The sequence below is a fragment of the Pinus tabuliformis genome, chromosome 1_2, assembly GCF_031772625.1.
Source record: "Pinus tabuliformis cultivar Carrire ecotype Pingquan chromosome 1_2, CPIR1, whole genome shotgun sequence".
Classification (NCBI taxonomy): Eukaryota; Viridiplantae; Streptophyta; class Pinopsida; order Pinales; family Pinaceae; genus Pinus; species Pinus tabuliformis.
The window spans coordinates 310,680,536-310,699,165 of NC_142298.1; positions in this window are offsets into that span (position 1 = coordinate 310,680,536).

The following is an 18,630-nucleotide window of genomic DNA, read 5'->3' on the forward strand; positions in this document are numbered from 1 at the left end:
AAGGCATACAAATATCATTCATACAGTTTACAAAATATATATGCAATTGTGACGAGTTTCCTTTCCAAGTTTGAAGGAATTTTGGCATGTGGATAAATGACAAGAGAATGAGTGAAAATGTGCCAAAGTGTTTCCTAACAACAGTGTGGATAACTATATTTTGTTGTTCAATTACAATTGGTTTATCAATGTCTAGGCTTTTCTTGTTTTAGGGAAATAAAAATATGAAGAACCATGTCAAGAATTGTGAGCAAGGAATATCCGTGGTTGCACATCATAATGCATGGATGACTAAATAATTGTTTATGATTTGGCTATACCATTTTGTCACTTTTTACCTAGAGACGTCTATCTTACAAACGTATACTTGTTAATTTTTATGGCCATCACAACAACATAGTTTTACAAACCACAGAGGCAAACATGATAGGCATACATAGTGTTGGCACTACTTAGACATTACTCATAAGTTGAAACCCCTAGAAGTGTGTTTGGCCCTTTTAATAATTATTTAAGGTTTGAGAGAATAAATTGGATGGCAAAGAACCATGGAGAGAGCTAAAAAGGTTTGAAACAATTGAAATTTCTAGCATATCTATTGAAAGGACCTTGACACCCTCTAATATTAATGTGGAATGTAGGTGCAATGGAATTTGGCTAGTCAATTATGCTGCTCTTACCAATGATGAGGCTTGTAGCCAAGTTTTTGAAATACCTGGTGATAAAGATGAAAAAGTTGTTATAAACTTGTTTAGTCTACCTCAAGGATGTTATCATCTATTAGGTGATGATGATGAACATGGAAAATCTAATTAAGAATATGATGGAGCAATTCAAGAAAAAATAGTAGTTGTTGATGAAAAAAAACACATACAAATTTTACAAATGCTAATCAAAATGAAATTGTTGAAATGAATATGATTGAAGGTGGTCAAGTGATGGGAAGCATTAATGAGAAATTTGCATTGCCAAGCCAAGTGACCCTACGTGAGTGGCTAGCAGAAGCCATGATGAATATGAATTGAAATGATCTTTACCAAGACTAATGAAGAAATCTTTAACATGCCTTCATTCGTGCTGGGCCATAAGGTGTTCAGGTGGTGGGGACCAGAGTTACATAAATATTTTCTTGTTGGTCTATTAAACTCCATCATTCAAGGTAGGAACCATTCATTGGTTGGGTAAGATACAATTATTCAGGTAAGATAAAGGAAGGTCGGTAAGTGAGGGGGGGCTGTTTCATTTTCCTACTTGCATAAAGTATGCTTGAAGGGGAGGGACTTTAACACAATGACTCAAAACGGAAGATTGCATCGTAAGACCACAGGTAAGGTTCATGGGTATGGGATTCCCTCAATTCAACACTTCATGACATGGTAGAATGACTTTCATAACTTATATATTTTTTTAAGAATAGATTGTAATGACCAAATATCATATGGAAGGATGAACTACCTAAAGGTCAATGACTTAAAAACTACTCGGAGAGCGAATGAAAGTGTTTATAAATTGCCCCTACAAATATAACAACTTCTCCTTACAATAAGGCTGCAAATTTGTAGAAGCGAGAAATTCCTTTTTCACACTTAGGCTGGCATTTGAGAAATTGGTTTGATATGGAATCGACAAGGTAGTGATGGAAACACTCAAGGAAACAAAAGTTGGGAGAAAAGTAAAAAAAAAAATTGCACAAACATTAATCTCTCATAGCTTGAAAAAAGTGGTAGAGAAAAGATTAATCTCTCCTACCTTGACAAAATTGGTGATCAAGATCAACACATACAAGAACTTTGTTGTGGAATATTATCAAAACTAATAGAAGGATATGAAAGAGTGTACAGTAAGAACCTTAACGAACACGACCACTGAAACTTGAAACATTGTTTGTAGGAAGAGAAAATTATGTTTCTTTTTTTATAAACACGTATGTTAGTATATTACAGTTTAATGAATATGTTTTCCTATTATCATATATGGTTTCATACTTTAACAAAACATTCGCCAAGACTTCACAATGTTTTATTATTCAGTGAAAGATTTGCTAAGATCTTACAAGATTTTATAATTTAGTGAAAGATTCACCATGGCTTTACAAGATAATATAATCTGGTGAGAGATTCACCAAAAAAATTATATATACATATTATATTATTGATAAAATCGCCTCCCATTTTTCCTATGTATCATGGGGATTCACCCATTTATTATACATATAAATTTAGGGTGGTTCTTAAAATTTTCCCTGGACAAGATCTTCGCGTCAGCTGGTAGTGTCACCTTCCCTATAGCATCAAGCCCTTCACAAATGAGGTATTGTGTGATGTTGCTCCTCTTGAAGTTTCCGATGTATTTTTAAAACAACCATACTTGTGGAAGCGACATGTTGTATATGAGTCTAGACCTCGTTTTGTGATTATTAATTTGGCTAATAAGTTGTACAGGATATTGGAGGTAGCCTCGCCTACTAACATCTCTTTGATCACTACAAAGTAATGCAGTAAGATCATTTCCCAAAGCAAGAAAAAAAATTTCTTATGATTCGCCCCCAAGGCAAGAAGAAGGTTGTGGCCACGACTTCCAGGCAGGGCTCCTTTGCATAGCAGCAGTATATGGACAAGCTCGTGGAGGAGTACACGTCTATTTTTGCCTCACCCAGAGGAGTATCTCTGCACTTTCAGGTCAAGCACTCCATCGATTTGACCCCGAGCATGCCACTGTCCAATGGACCAATCTATCGATGCTCTATTCTAGAGAACAATGAGATCAAGAGGCAGATTTAGGAACTACTACAGAAAGGGCACGTCAAGCCAAGCTCATCACCTTATGGGAGCCCGATTGTATTGGTACAGAAGAAGGATGGGACCTGGAGGCTGTGTATTGACTATTGGGTACTGAACAAGATCACTGTCCAGAATAGGTACCCAATCTCGCGAATTGATGACCTTTTGGACCAGCTCAAGGGGGGAGAAATATTTTAGCAAGATTGACCTGAAGTCAGGTTATCACCAGGTGCCTATCCAACCTGCCAATGTGTGGAAGAATACCTTCAAATCCAAGGAGGGCCTTTTTGAATGGTTGGTCATGTCGTTCGGATTGACGAATGCCCCTGCAACCTTCATGAGACTGATGGATGACATATTGCGACCCTTTGCCAATGCATTCGTGGTGGTGTATTTAGATGACATTTTGATCTTCAGCCAGAGGTGGGAAGAGAACCTCCACCATATTTGACAGGTCCTTTAAACCCTTCGACAACACAATTTGTGTGCTAATTTGGAGAAATGCACCTTTGGCCTAACCTAAGTTCAATATCTAGGGTACATCACTGATGAGCAGGGTGTGCATGTGGACCCACCCAAGATACAAGTCATTCAGGATTGGCTAGCCTCAACCACTCTAATAGAGCTCTGTAGCTTTTTGGGTCTTACCAATTTCTACCATAGGTTCATGTTAGGGTTCTCTCATATTGCTTGGCCTCTAGGTCAAGTCACCAAGGGCGGAGCAAAAGAACAGTTCTTTTGGTTGGAAACCCAAAAGCAAGCGTTCTCTGAGTTGAAGAATCGCCTCTATTTTGCACCAATGCTCATGTTACCAGACCTGCAACAACCATTTGAGGTTGAGACAAATACCTCTGACTATGCTATTGGTGCGGTTCTTACTCAGCATGGGCATCCAGTGGCTTACCATAGTGAGACACTTTTAGACACAGTTTGAAAGTACCCCATTTATGACAAAGAAATGTATTCCATTGTGCAGGCCTCCCGTCAATGGAAGCATTACATTCTGGGTAAGGAAACAGTCATCCACATAGACCACTGGCCTCTACAGTTCATACAAACACAAGGGAATTTGTAGAATAATCGCAATCATAAACGGTCCACCTATCTGCAACAGTTCCATTTGAACATTAAGTATAAGAAGGGCAGCACCAATAATGTCGTTGATTACCTGAGACGACCACCAGTCACGCTAGTCATTGTGCTCGACTCTTGTGGGTATGAGACATTGGGGTGGCTACATCTTTACAAGAGTGATCTAGAATTCAGCAACATATACCAAACACTCCTCTAAGGGAAGCAAGTTCCAAATTTTCACCTTCAAGATGCACTATTATGCCACTTGGGACACATCTGTGTTCTTTCAAGCGAGCGTACCAAGATGATTTGGGAGGCGCACTACAGTCATGTCGCTAGACATTTCGAAGTAAAGAAAACAGTGGTGGTATTGCAAAAGTATTTTTATTGGCCGAAACTTCATCAGGATGTTGGGAAGTACATTATAACTTGCATCGCCTACACCATTGCCAAACCAAACATCAAGAAGCAAGGCATGTACACTCCTCTACCTACTCCTAGTCGGCCTTGGGAATTTGTCTCCATGGATTATATGTCGGGCCTTCCGTCTACTAAGCATGACAACTATTGTGTTTTTGTGTTCATCGACAGATTCTCTAAGATGGCCATCATGGCGGCCTACCAGAAGAGTATCATAGCAAAGGACACTTCTAAGCTCTTATTTGAGCGAGTGTGGGTACACTTTGGGATCCCACAGTCCATTATCTCAGATTGAGACAGAAGATTCCTAAGTGCATTTGGTCAAGTCTCTTGTCGATGCTAGATACAAAACTTACTAAGTCCATGGCTTTCCATCCCCAAACTGATGACCAAATAGAGGTTGTCAACAAGATGATTGTACACATTCTACACATGTACAACTTGAGGCATCCATGCACATGGGATGAAAGTCTCCCCTATGTCCAACACAACTACAACAGAGCCCACCACAGCTCAACAGCCCACAGCCCCTTGCAGGTAAGGTTGGGATTTCAGCCATTATGCCCCATTGATGTGGCCATACCATTTGCAACCACTCAGGTAGAGTTGGCTCACTTGTAATCTGAAGTTGAAAGGGCTAACAACTTCATTGAGTGCATTCAACACATCTGCAAATAGGTCCATGATATATTGGACAGAGCTAATGCTAAGTACAAGTTCCAAGTGGGAAACAAAGTTTGGTAACATTTGCAAAAGGAGCGCCTTGCTGGACCCCACTGCAAGCTTCTCCTGCTCCGATATGGACCATACACCATCACCAGGGCCGTCGGTGACAATGCCTTTGAGCTTAGCATTCCACCATTCCTTGGTCTGCACCCAATGTTCATTGTAGATCACCTTCAGCCATACTATCCACCATTTTTGGACACATCTAACATTGCAGAACATCTCACACCATCAGAGCTCAACCTGAGTTGCATGGAACAGGACACAGCTGATCAAATCATGGATACACATATCAAGAACACTCGGTAATAGAGGATACATCTATATAAAGTTGTCAAAGTAGGCCAACAACTTCACCAAGGAAAATGGCTCACTAGGGACCAAGTTCAACAAAAGTTTCCTCATCTCATGGAGGAACTCAACGCAATGGGGACCATTGCTTCCTAAAGGGTGAGGACTGATCCATTTGGATATTGGTGGCCACTCGCCTATTCCACTTGGACCCTCACCATTGTTTCTTTTAGTTTTTCAGTTTCCTTAATTGTAGCACAGTTTACTATTTTTGGCATTTTTCCAAGTCCTGAACTTCCGGAGCCATTTTAAGGCCCTAAATGATGTTTTTTTGGAAAAAATTCTCAAAGAGTTTCAAGGAAATCATGTTGAACGCTATAGTCCTCGGAGAGATATTTCCAACGAGGTATCACACGCGTCAAATAGAGATAATATGACCAAGTTACGACCCTAAGAAGTTGGCTGCCCAACTAACCCCAACGGGGCCTATAAACTCTTGGTGTTACATCTCCTCGGGTTATGGTTTTGGTTGTTTAGGGTTTTCTCTTATTGTTCAATAATAAAAATGCCCTTGAGCCTCATTGTAACTCAATTCATAGGCATATAGCCTCCACATCTCTTCTCAGAGATAAGCTACCATTGCCCAAGCTATCTTTTTTCCATTCTGTTTGTAAGCATAGTTCAGTATTTTTCTATTAATGAAATGAAGTGTTTTTCTGTTGCATCTTTGTGTTTATGATTATATCTGTAAGTTGTTGCATTCCTTTTTAATTTCGTATCACTCTACAACTAAGAAGTCATACATTATTAGTGCTCCTCTCCCTTTTATATCACCTTGCAATCCTAACAATGGAGATATGGTTTTGTGAAGGGTGATCATTCCTTCGTAAAATGGATTAATGACTTCTTCTATAGTATTTACCTCCTCCAAGCTCGATACCTTGAAATATTCATTGTGTGAATCTAAGATTGAAAGAGTGTAGCTCTTGGCACACACCCTGTCAATTTATTGTTGGGCCTTCCCCAAATCCTATTTTAACTTCTTCACTTCATCTACCAATCATTAAAAATTATGCACAATGGCAGTAGAGAATGCAGACCTGGCATAGGCTATGGAAACCGGGTTGGCTGCAGTGTCAACCACTAAGACCCTCTCAATGGTATCTGACATAGGCTTATTTTTTAATTCGTCAAATCTGAAATGTGAGAAGACCACTACTCACTCTCCTTCCTCAAAGGTATTACTTGTTTCATTAATCGAAGTGTGTCCTATGGTAGTAGGAGTATGATTTTGGACATCCATGGAGATTATAAGTTCTTCTAGTTACAATTTGGTGTCTTCTTGTTCATTACTAGCTAGTTCTTGGGAAATTGGCTCCTCCTCTAGCTGCTTAGATAACTCTTCTTCTCTTTTCTTAGAGTCTTCTTCCTCATTTCTTTTCCTTTCCTCTTCTTATTTATTTCTTTATTCCTCTTCTTCTTTTATTTTTCTCTCTTCTTCATGTTTCTTCTTCTCTTCCTTCCTCTTAGCTTCTTCTTCTTTCTTCTTCTCCATCACTTCTTGTATTTTCTTTTTAATTGCTTCTTGCTTTTGGCTTTCCTCTTCTTCTCCTCTTTTCCTTTCATCTTCTTACTCTTGCTTTTTTTTAGGCTTCTTCTTCCACTTTCTTCTTTTTTCCTCCTCTTCAAACTGCTTCTTGGATTCTCGCTCATCCCTTTTTTTCTTTAATCTTTCTTTCTTGGCTTCTCACTCTTGTTTCCTCTTCCATGCAGATCTCCTATCTTCTAGATTTATGCCTTCCTATGAATCTTCCTCTGAATGTTTAGGGTTGTTTAAAGGTTGAGAGGTGCTAGCTTCCAAGGATTTGGAGGCATTGAAGAAATCATTTACCTTCTCCTCTTCTTAATCAATTCATGAAGCATATGCCCAACTATAATTGACCACTTTACAATGTTTGGTGACAATTCCCTTTGGATCATATCTGTGAAAACTAAGTTCACCAAGCCTAAAGTATTCCAAATCCTTGACTTCCACCTCTACATCCTTGAAATGTTTGATAAAATAATCTCCAATATTTAAAGGAATTGTGGGCTAGGGCACTTTCTTATGTTTAAGCAGTGAGATAGTCACTTATGTAGTGAGTTGGTATGCCACTTCTTATATCATCACTTTGTCTATGATGAATATAGGAAATTTGTGAGGAGGTTTGTATGCACCAAATACCCTGATGTGCATAGTATCTCCTGGGGTGAACCAATCTGCAATATATTATAGAGATGGCTTGGCTCTTTAGGACATATAAAGAGGCTCTATGTCGAACAGTCTTTGATATAATTCTGATATGAAGTGCTCAATGATATGATCATACATCCCTTTGTAACTTGGGTCCTATATATTTCTACACCATATGTGTATGGGTAGAATGTCCTGATCAGAACTCCATCTCAAACCCAATTCCTCGAACTCACACCTAGCACACAAGGCATCTAGTAAGTAAGTTTCCATGTAGAATTATAATTACTCTCTTTCCACAGTATTCTTCACCATTTTGATATTTTTTTGGATGGACAAGGCTAAGATATCGATCGAGTTGAAGATGGTTCCCTTTGTGGCACACATATATATCATCGAAACCCATCTTTCTATGGTTCCCTTCATGGTACATGCATATATCATCGAAACCCATATTTCTTCAAAGAACTCTACATTTTTCTTACCATACATCTTGCAACTCATGGTTGTCAGCATTTGGTAGACATTCCCAGGTTATTTAGTCTTGTAAGTGTCATCACCCTTTTAATTGAATTTGCTTGGTTCCTACCACCAATATTTCAAAATATATTTTGTTACTTGGTGAAGTTAGCAAACCATTTTGTGTTGAGGATCGCATTATGCTTGGGCAACCTATAATACTTTTCTTATGTTGGATGTTGTGTAAGCTACTATAGATTCACCTGGGTCACTTCTAACTATGGTATAATTTTCATATACATGCTGAAGGATCCATTAAACTATATTTGAACACAAAAGTACGGTCGGACGGGCAGTAATCTTGTGAAACCATGATTTCTTGACCTTAATATTTACTTGTCGATCTTCCTCATTCTGTGGCACCTTTGCTTTCTTCCTAAAAAATAGTCAATATATATCCTCCCAATCTATCTTTATTGTTTTATCAATGTGGTAGGACCTTTTTGTATATGTGAGTATTCTGATGAGAGGGATTTCTACAACACCCTCGATACAGCTCTCTGGCAGATCTCTTCCATAATTCTTCCTAGTTGTTGAGGCCATTTCACTGGTAGACAATAAGATATTAAAGCAATCAAGATCGACAATACTTGACATTTTGGGTATTCATGGCCATTTCAAAATGTCAGTTCAAACAACAAGACAAATTACTCTTTAAAATCAAACTACAAGTTGTAGAGTTAGAGAGTGGTGGCCTTAGCCACGGATTGGGATATCATATTGCAGTTATCTTAGCCACAAATCACAAAGACAGGCTACAAGTGAGTTTCAACTATGAAAAGTGGTCGCGATTTACATTGAAAAGTCACTTAGCCACATACCACAGGATTAGATCGTATAATAGATAGTGGTTGTTGACTACAATAGGAGGTCGAAGATAGGATTCATATATGATTTGTAGTAGTGGTTTACAATGAGAAATAACTTAGTTACAAACCATGAAGATATAGAAATGGTTAGGCCAATTTGTGACATATAATTGTGATTTGAAATGAGTAGGGGAAGAGGTGTTGGTGTTGTGAAACATGGTAATGTGAGGTTGAATAATAGAGACTTTGAGCACTCATAGGGGAAGGATTGGCTTATTAACCTAAGAGGTTTTCAACAATATTGTTAATTACATTAGGTTTTAAATGGTTAAGGGTCAGAGGAAGGTCAAGCATCAGGAAGGTGGAGTGTCGGGGTAATCCAAACGACAAGGAAATAAAAGACAAATTGTAACTGCAAATTTCACTAGAAGGATGTGGTACTAACATGTGTCCACTGCTAGTTGCGGTCGTAATCTGCAATTGTAGATCGTGATCTGAGGGGCTCCTTTGCACTGTGTGATCATGGTTGCAGAGAGAAAGTGTGATGTGAAAATGAATAGGGATGGAACCCTTATACATATTTTTTTCGCCACATGTGTAGAGATAGGGCTCATTAAATGCGCAAATGCAGGAAAATTTGCGGCAAGGTAGAAGGTGGTGCGGTGAAGTCTAGTTATTATAAGTCAAGGGAATAGCACAAATTCATGGTTTAGTTTGCAGTACCATAAGTTTTGTGATAAGACATTACTTAGCTGCATATCGCATTTTTAGTAAATAGATGGGTTTGCTTTGCAGTCTGTAGTAGTAGTCTACAATAAGGGATTTTTTAGATTTATTTTTGCAATGTAAATTGGTAGTGTGTTTAGCCTCAAAATCTTGTAACAAGGGTTTTTGGGAAAATTTAAAGTGCAAGAATGAATTAGAATAACCTTAGGGGAAAATAAGTTTAGGAAAACCATCATAATACATTTTCTAAGGGCTTCTCTTACCCGCTACAACAACATACATTAGCCTATGCATTCATATAAATTATCCAATAACTCATTAAACCATGGAATGGATTCATAATAATACCACATCATAAAATAGGAAATATACCAAGCGTATAACCAACACTTAACCAGAATAGAACCATGACAAACTAGTCATGAAATCATGCATAAAATTAGAACTTGTGTTCATTATTCTCAATAAGAATCAATACATAATAATGTATGCAAATGCCAACCAAGTTAGGGACTTCCACGTACCATCCGACCGTAGATTAGGTTGAACCAAATATTTCTTTCATAAAATCAAAACTTGTGCTCATTATTCTAAATAAGAGTCAATACATAATAACATATGTCAATGCCAACCAAGTCAGGGACTTCCACATACCACCTGACCATATATTGAGCTGAACCAAAATTTTCTTTCAGCCAATCAACCTGTGTCATATTCCAAACATGAATGTGGGATCTCATGGGATAAACCAAAAGAAAACCAACTAGGGCATCCAAAGGTTAAACCACCTCAACCCTCAACCATAATGATTTCACCTAAACCGGACCAAAAATCACCAAACCAACACAAGCTTGGGTACCTCCTCACCATGCCTAGAGGAATTTTCCTGTCTCCACCCACCTTTCAAGGGCTTCCCAAAGAAAGCCATCTCCACCCCCAACTCTTGGGATTTTCCTAAGACCACCTCTCCCAGATCTAAAATATTTCAGAAACCCAAATCTTAACCATGAATGAATCCCATAACATGATGGTTATCCAGGAAATGGCAAGGCAAGGATGAAACCGTTGTCAATATAGGAAAATCCCATGCCAATGATAGCAAAATAACATGTAAATCGAATGCATGCACCATGCATTCAAATCCCAGCAAGGAAATCACACATGAAACCTGTTACCTGCAAATTAATCCTATTGTAGATTTTCCTCCAATATTTTCCTTGTTCTCACTTGTTTTCCTTTGCTTTTCCTTTGCTTTCTTGTGTCCAAGTTCTCTCTCTCTCTCTCCTCTTGGAGTTCAATTTCTGAAACTAATCAAAACGTTGAGCAAAAAGTTGTCAATTGTTCTCATATGCCTTTTTATCATCGATTTATAGTGTCTCTTCCTTTCCTTTTCCTATTTTTTCCATTTCCCCTTATTTTCTCTCCAATTTCCCTTGCATGCATAGTCTTATCCCTTCATTTTCCTTTTATCCTATTCTCCTTTATTCCTTGACTTGAATGCCATTTAGTGCATTTTTCCTTTTCCAATGCCAATTTCCATATCAATTAATTAACCACAAGTGATATCCACTTTAATGTTTTTCCCTCCATTCAGCTTTGAATACGTGTCCCTTGACCTTGGTCTTATTTTTTTCACTATAATGTTCTTCCAATTACATGGAAAATAAACTTGGGGATGTTACAAAGCCCTCCCCCTTGGTGGAACATCATCCTCGGTGTTCTGTGACACTTATGACCAGAAAACCACTGAAAACAAAACATATTGTGGAAAATCAACTTGGGGTTGTTACAAACCCCTCCCCCTTGGTGGAACATCATCCTCGGTGTTCTATGACACTTATGACCAGAAAACCACTGAAAACAAAACATATTTCTTGTTGGATTTTTATAGCACGACTCATTGTAGTATTTACAATGGAAAATTGCTAAAAACATGACAAACATATCGCTTATTGGAGCTTTATAATGCAACTTTATGTGTTAGTTACAACAAAAACTCATTTTCTTCAACCATGAAATAAAGAAGGATATAATGTTCGCATTTGATCAGCCATATCCCATGTCGCTTCATCAGGCCCAAAGTGCTTCCACTGCACTTTAACCTACTTTATTGCTTGGTTCTAAAGCATGAGTTGTTTCCATTGCAATATGCATTGTGGATATGGTTGGAACTTTGGTTCCACCTACAATACAGACCATTCAATCACATGATCAACATCTTATACATATCTCTTAAGAAATGATACATGGAAAACATCATGGACTTTGATTGATGGCGGAAAAGCAAGTCTATAGCAAACTGGTCCAATCCTCTCAAGGATCTCAAAATGCCCACAATACCTAGGTTCCAGCTTCGCACAAGACCCAATCCTCAAGGAACTCCTTTTGGGATTGATACACGAGTACACATGTTGTCCAACCTGAAACTCCTTGAATGCTCTATGTTGATCCACATAACTCTTACGCATGTTCTATGTTGCATTTAAGTTCATTTTGAAAACCTGCATCTCCTACTCCATCTCTTCCAAAATATTATGTCCAATCAACACCTTGTTCACTGGATCACTCCAGCTGATATGAGTATTACAACTCCACCCATAAAGAGCCTCAAATGGACTCATCTTCAAGGATTCCTGATACCCATTTTTATAAGAAAACTCCACCAATGGAAGATCCTCCTTCCACTTCCTTTATTGATCCATGAAATACATCCTCAACATATTATCAAGGATCTTGTTAACTCTCTTTATTTGTCCATCTATCTGCGGATGATAAGTTGTGTTGAAGGATAACTTTGTCCCAAGCCTACAAACAATTCCTTCCAAAACGTTGAAGTGAACTTGGAATCTCTATCTAATATAATATTCTTGGGAACTCCATGCAACCTCACTATCTCCCTAGTGAATATTTGAGCTACCTCACTAGCTGAATTACTAGACTTCACTGCAATGAAGTGAGCTACCTTACTCAACCTGTCACCACAACCATGATGGAGTCATGGTTCCTTGATGTCCTAGGAAACCCTATAGCGAAATCCATGGAAATGACCTCCCATTTCCATTCTAGAATCGAAATAGGTTGCAACAAACTAGTTGGATGCTTACATTTAGCTTTCATTTGTTGACAATCCAAGCACTTTGCAACAAACTCAGCCGCCTCTTTCCTGCCAATAGTAGAATTTCTTAACCATTTTCAAATTCTTTTGTTATCCTGGGTGGCCTGAATATATCTTGACATGAAATTCTCTTGAGATAAGCTTCTTCAACTCATTGTTTTCTAGCACATAAATCCTACTCTTGAATCTAACCAAGCCATATCATGTGAGGTGATACTCCTCATCCCTATCACCTTCACCTTATTATTGCATTCTCTACTGTAGTCATTGGTACTTCTCATCACGCTTCCCGCCTATAAGATTTTCTCTTTCAAATATGTCCCATAAGAGCTCATAGTTGAGATATGATTCACCTACAATCTCCTATTGAAATCATCTGTAACCCAGATCTCCTTTCTTTTAATGTACCTAATCTAAAAATAAAAATCATTGAAAGTAGCCAACCATCTCGCTTGCCTTGCATTTAGATTAGGTTGGTCAAAAAAATACCTCAGTCCACTATGATCACTCATCAAAATGAACCTACTGCTAAGAAGATGATGTCTCCACATATTCAATGCATGAATGATCTCTACCAACTCAAGACCATGAGTCACATAGTTCTTCTCATCATCATTCAACTTCCTTGATTCATAGAAACCCACCTACGCTTATTGCATCAAGACTCCACTAAGTCCTTCCTTACATGCATATGTACAAACCACAAACTCCTTATCAGGATTTATAATCTTCAAGACCAAAGCATTGTAAGAAACTACTTCAACTGCACAAAACTAGTTGCACACTCAGCAGACCATTCAAACTTTTTTTTTTCCTCTAAAAATATGTGATAGGATAGCCAATCTTGGAGAAGTTCCTAATGAACCTCCTGGAATAAATTTCTAGTCCCGTGAATGATATGAATTCATCCACATTCCTTGGAGATAGCCACTCCATGATAGCCTTAATATTTTATGGGACCACTGCTATCCCTTCCTTGGAAACAACATGTCCCAAGTAGTAAATCCGAGACTAAAAGAGACTGCACTTGTTGATCTTGGCATACAAATGATGTTCTCTCAAAAATCTAAACACTGCTACCAAGTGCTTTGCATGCCCTTCCTCATTATTTGAATATACTAATATATCATCAACAAAGACTATCACAAACTTATCTAGATAGGGGCACATCACATTGTTCATTAAACACATGAAGGTGGTAGGAGCACTAGTAAAACCAAAAGGAACCACCTACAACTCATAGTGCACATACTTTGTACGAAATGCAGTCTTGTAGATGGATTCTTCTTTAATTCACAACTGATCACATCCTAATCTCATATCAATCTTCAAAAATAATGCAACTCCCTTCAGCTGATCAAACAAATCAACAATCCGTGGAAATGGATACATGTCTTGATAGTCACCTTGTTCAGTTCCCTGTAATCAATGCACAATATGAGAGTATTGTACTTATTCCTTACAAACAACATTGATTCTCCCCAAGGAGACACACTTGGCCTTATGTATCCCTTATCAAGTATCTCTTTAAGCTGCAACTTTAATTTCACTAATGTGTTCATGCTAATCATGCATGGTGCCTTAGATGCTGGTGTTTCTCTTAGTACCAACTCAATAGACAAATCCACCTCTCTATGAGGAGGTAGCTCTGAAATATCTGCAGGAAACACATCATGAGACTACTACAAAACAGAATACTTCCTCATAACTTCATCATCCTCAAGATCCTTCCCTTTGTCACTGGAAAAATATACTGCAAAAAATATACATCCTTTCCTATGATAGTGCTTATCTAGCATAGCTATAACCATTCTCACTCATGTAGGCTTCTTCTTTCCCTGCAAGACTCTCTTTTCTCCATCATCATTTAGGCACACAATGGGCTTGTCATAAAAATCCACCTTAGTCTTGTGAATGAATAGTCAATCCATGCCCAAAATCATGATATATGAACCCAAAGGAAGCACATTTAGATTTGTTGATGTAAGCATGCTATTAAGCTCAAATGCACAAGATCTCACCCAATGATGAACTCTTCTCTTGGTCCTTGTAGGCAACTGCACCAACCAAGATTTTGCATGCACTTCTTTATTCAATCGGCACTGATCCACCAGGTCAGGACTAATATAGCTATAATTAAATTCGAGATCAATCAAAATGGAAACAACTTGATAAAAAATCTTACCTTCCATCTTTATAATAGATGTTTGATGGTTTGTCTGCTTGTTATCAAGTGTTGCATAGTTCTATAGAATTCTATAACCAACATCCCCAACTATTTGTGCCTCCTGAGCATTGTATATCTGAGGCCTACTACCCTGATGTGATGGAAAATCCCTCCTACGATGGTCTCCACCATAGGTCCAACACTTCAAAGGTTTTCTTCCATCGATTTTATTCTCCTTCTCCTCGGGCTAAGACCCATGTCCTCTCTCAACTGCATTAAACTTCTTATAAGGGATTGACTTTTTCTTCTCACCTACATCCTAAGATCTTCTTTTCTTCTTGGGCCATTTTCCTTTAGTATTCTCATTACTTTTCCAATCATGCTTGAACTCAGGCTTGCGCTTTGACTACTCATAGCAATGCTTTAACTTACTGATATCTTCCTCCAATCACAGAGGCTCATCAAACTCAATATTGTCTTTAAATGAAAATGGAAAACCATTGATGAACCTTCGAATCTTTGCTTTCTCATCCTTGACGTAGGGAACATACCTCAACAGCTCTAAAAAATTGGTTGTGTACTCTTCATATATCATGGAACCCATCCTGAGCTCATATAACTCCTTGGCCTTTCCATCATAATATCTCTCAAACAAGCACTTCTTCCTGAAGAACTTTTCAAACTCACCCCAAGTCAACTTCTATTCTTTGATGCTTCTGACATGCTTAATATATTCCCACCAGGACTGAAGGTAGCTATCATGGATTTCATGTTTTATAAGTAGTCATGCAATCTAAAGAATTTCTACATCCTAATAATCCATACTTCTACATCTTCTGATTTCTTAATTTCCCCATCAAAAGTAGGATTCTTTGTTTTCTTGAATTCCTCTAGCAAATACTCACTCCTCCTATGATGTTGGCAATGACAACGATGATGTCTCCTAGAAGAAAAGTTGGAATAAAATCCATGCGTACCATTCCTCTTATTAGGTGTATCCAATAGTCTACCACTCCTCACTATATCATTCGTGTCCATCTTTTACCCTCTTTGACACATGCTTCCATATGCCCCATTAGTTCTTTCCTACTACCTATCTCCATGACTGATCCCTAGTTATCCCTGCTTCTATAAGTTTGAAAGGATTTGGGGAATCATTGCATTGACTTCAGTTTGCTTTTCATCAACCTTTGCAAGTATTTCCTATGCCTCAATCAACCTATTATTATTTGTTTTACAGCTTCTGATCTTTGTCCTCAAAATCCCTATTGTATCTTCTACATCAAGAGAATATTCCTCTCATTGCTCAACTGAATTTTCCCATTCCAATGCTTTCACTTCATACTTGTACGGGGATTCATGTGAACTATAATCCACGAGTCTGCTCTTCATCTTTTGACCTTTTATTTCTTGCAAACATACCATGTTAAATAAACCAAATAGAAGACATAATCAAAATCATACCTCAAAGTACCTCAGGGGAAGCTTTTACATATGCACAAGTCAATCTAGATTAGCACGATATATAGTAATAGAAAAATCATATCAACATCATGATTCATGCATGATAATAATACAAAACTATAACAATAACCACATGCATGATAACCATAACCATCTGCATTTACCTCGAGGTCCAATACTGTAAACCTCACTTTGATACCACTCTATAACACTAGTACCAGAGAAAGGTTTACAGGGAACAGAACTTCTCTGATACCACCTTGTAACATCCCACCCCACATTTACCCTCTTTCACAAGCTCTCCAGGGTAATCATGGGTTGAGAGTTACTATGACATGACCCGACAACCAAGTTCCAGTTATGGAAGTGGGGTCTATTAACTAGAAACATACTAAAACCTCTCAGGGATACCAAATCACCTAGGTGTTAGACAACAATCACTAGTGATCAGATCCTAAGCTAGAACTTTCTTTTTATCATAATCTAAATCCCAGATGCATGCATGCCAATTTGTGCATGCAGTTGGAAAGCTCCAGCTGCACGCATAGGACTTCCTCCATGTGGTTGCATCCTAAATTTCCTAGTTCAAAGGGTGCAACTAGAAAACCTGTTCTAGGTTTTTAGGGCCAATTCTAGGCCATATGCCCATAACTCTCCAGAATTTCTTTAATAACCGACACAAATATTCATTCATTGGATTTGACTCATTTCCTACTCAAGCTTATCTAATACATGAGAATCATTTAGACAAACACTTAGTGGTCAAGGTACCTGTAGGTCATAAATACACAGTTTCATCAGAGAATCACTAAGAAGGCTTCTTGCCCTCTCTTACTAGCTACAATAACATAGATTATCCTATGCATTCATATCAAGTATCCAATAACTCATGAAAACATGGAATGGATTCATAAAAAGAGCACATCATAAAATAGGAAATATACCAAGCAGATAACCAACACTTAACCAGAAAAGAACCATGACAAACCAATCATGAAATCATGCATAAAATGAGAACTTGTGCTCATTATTCTCAATAAGAATCAATACATAATAATGTATGCATATGCCAACCAAGTTAGGGGCTTCCACATACCATCCGACCGTAGATTACGTTGAACCAAATATTTCTTTCAGCCAATCATCCTCATGCAATATTCTAAGCATGAATGGGGAATATCATAGGATAAACCAAAACAAGACCAACAAAGGCATCCAGAGTCTAAACCACCTCAACCCTTAACTACAATAATTTCACCTAAATCGGTCCAAAAATCACTAAACCAACAAAAGCTTGGGTGCCTCAGAATTTCCTCACCATACCCAGAGGAATTTTCCTATCTCCACCCACCTGTCAAGGGCTTCCTGGAGAAAGTCATCTCCACCCCCAACCCAAAACTCAACCAAGAATGAATCCCATCACACCATGGCTATCTAGGAAATGGAAAGGAAAGGTTGAAACTACTATCAATCCAGGAAAATCCCATGCCAATGACAACAAAATAATATGTAAACCAAGTGCATGCGTCATGCATTCAAATACTAGCAAAGAAATCACAACTGCAACCTGTCAACTGCAAAATCTTCATGTTGTGGATGCTCCTCCAATATTTTCCTTGTGCTCCCTTGATTTTCTTTGCATGTCCTTTGATTGCTTACTTGTGTCCAAATGCTCTCTATCTCTCCTCTTGGAATTCAATTTCTGAAATTGATCAAAAACTGAGAAAAAAATTGTCAATTGTTTTTCAGATGCCTTTTTATCATTGATGGCTAGTGTCTCTTCCTTTCCTTTTCCTCTTTTTTCCATTTCCCTTATTTTCGCTCTAATTTCCCTTGCATGCATGTTATTTTCTCTTCATATTCATTTTCTCCTATTTCCCTTTATTCCTTGAATTAATTGTCATTTAATATGTTTTGCCTTTGCTAATGCCAATGCAAATTTCCATATCCATTAATTAAAACAAAGTAAACTTTGAAACGGGAACTGATATTGTTGATACTGTTACCCGTTTCGTAGAGATGGCAAAAAAGTGACCCAATTTTGAAAAGGAGTGATGTAGAACACACATATTTTTTTTAGAGCATAGTTTTTGGCACTTTAAATAACCAATATGATTACCTGTTTCATAGAGGTAGCAAACAAGTGACCCGATTTTGAAAAGTGGTGATGCAGAATTTTTTTCGAAGCATATTTTTGACACTTTAAATTTTCCTATGTATCAAAGATAAAAATTTGTTTTAAATATTAATGATTTTCATACTAATTTTGAAACGTGTTGATGCAACATACCTTTTTTTTTAGAGGA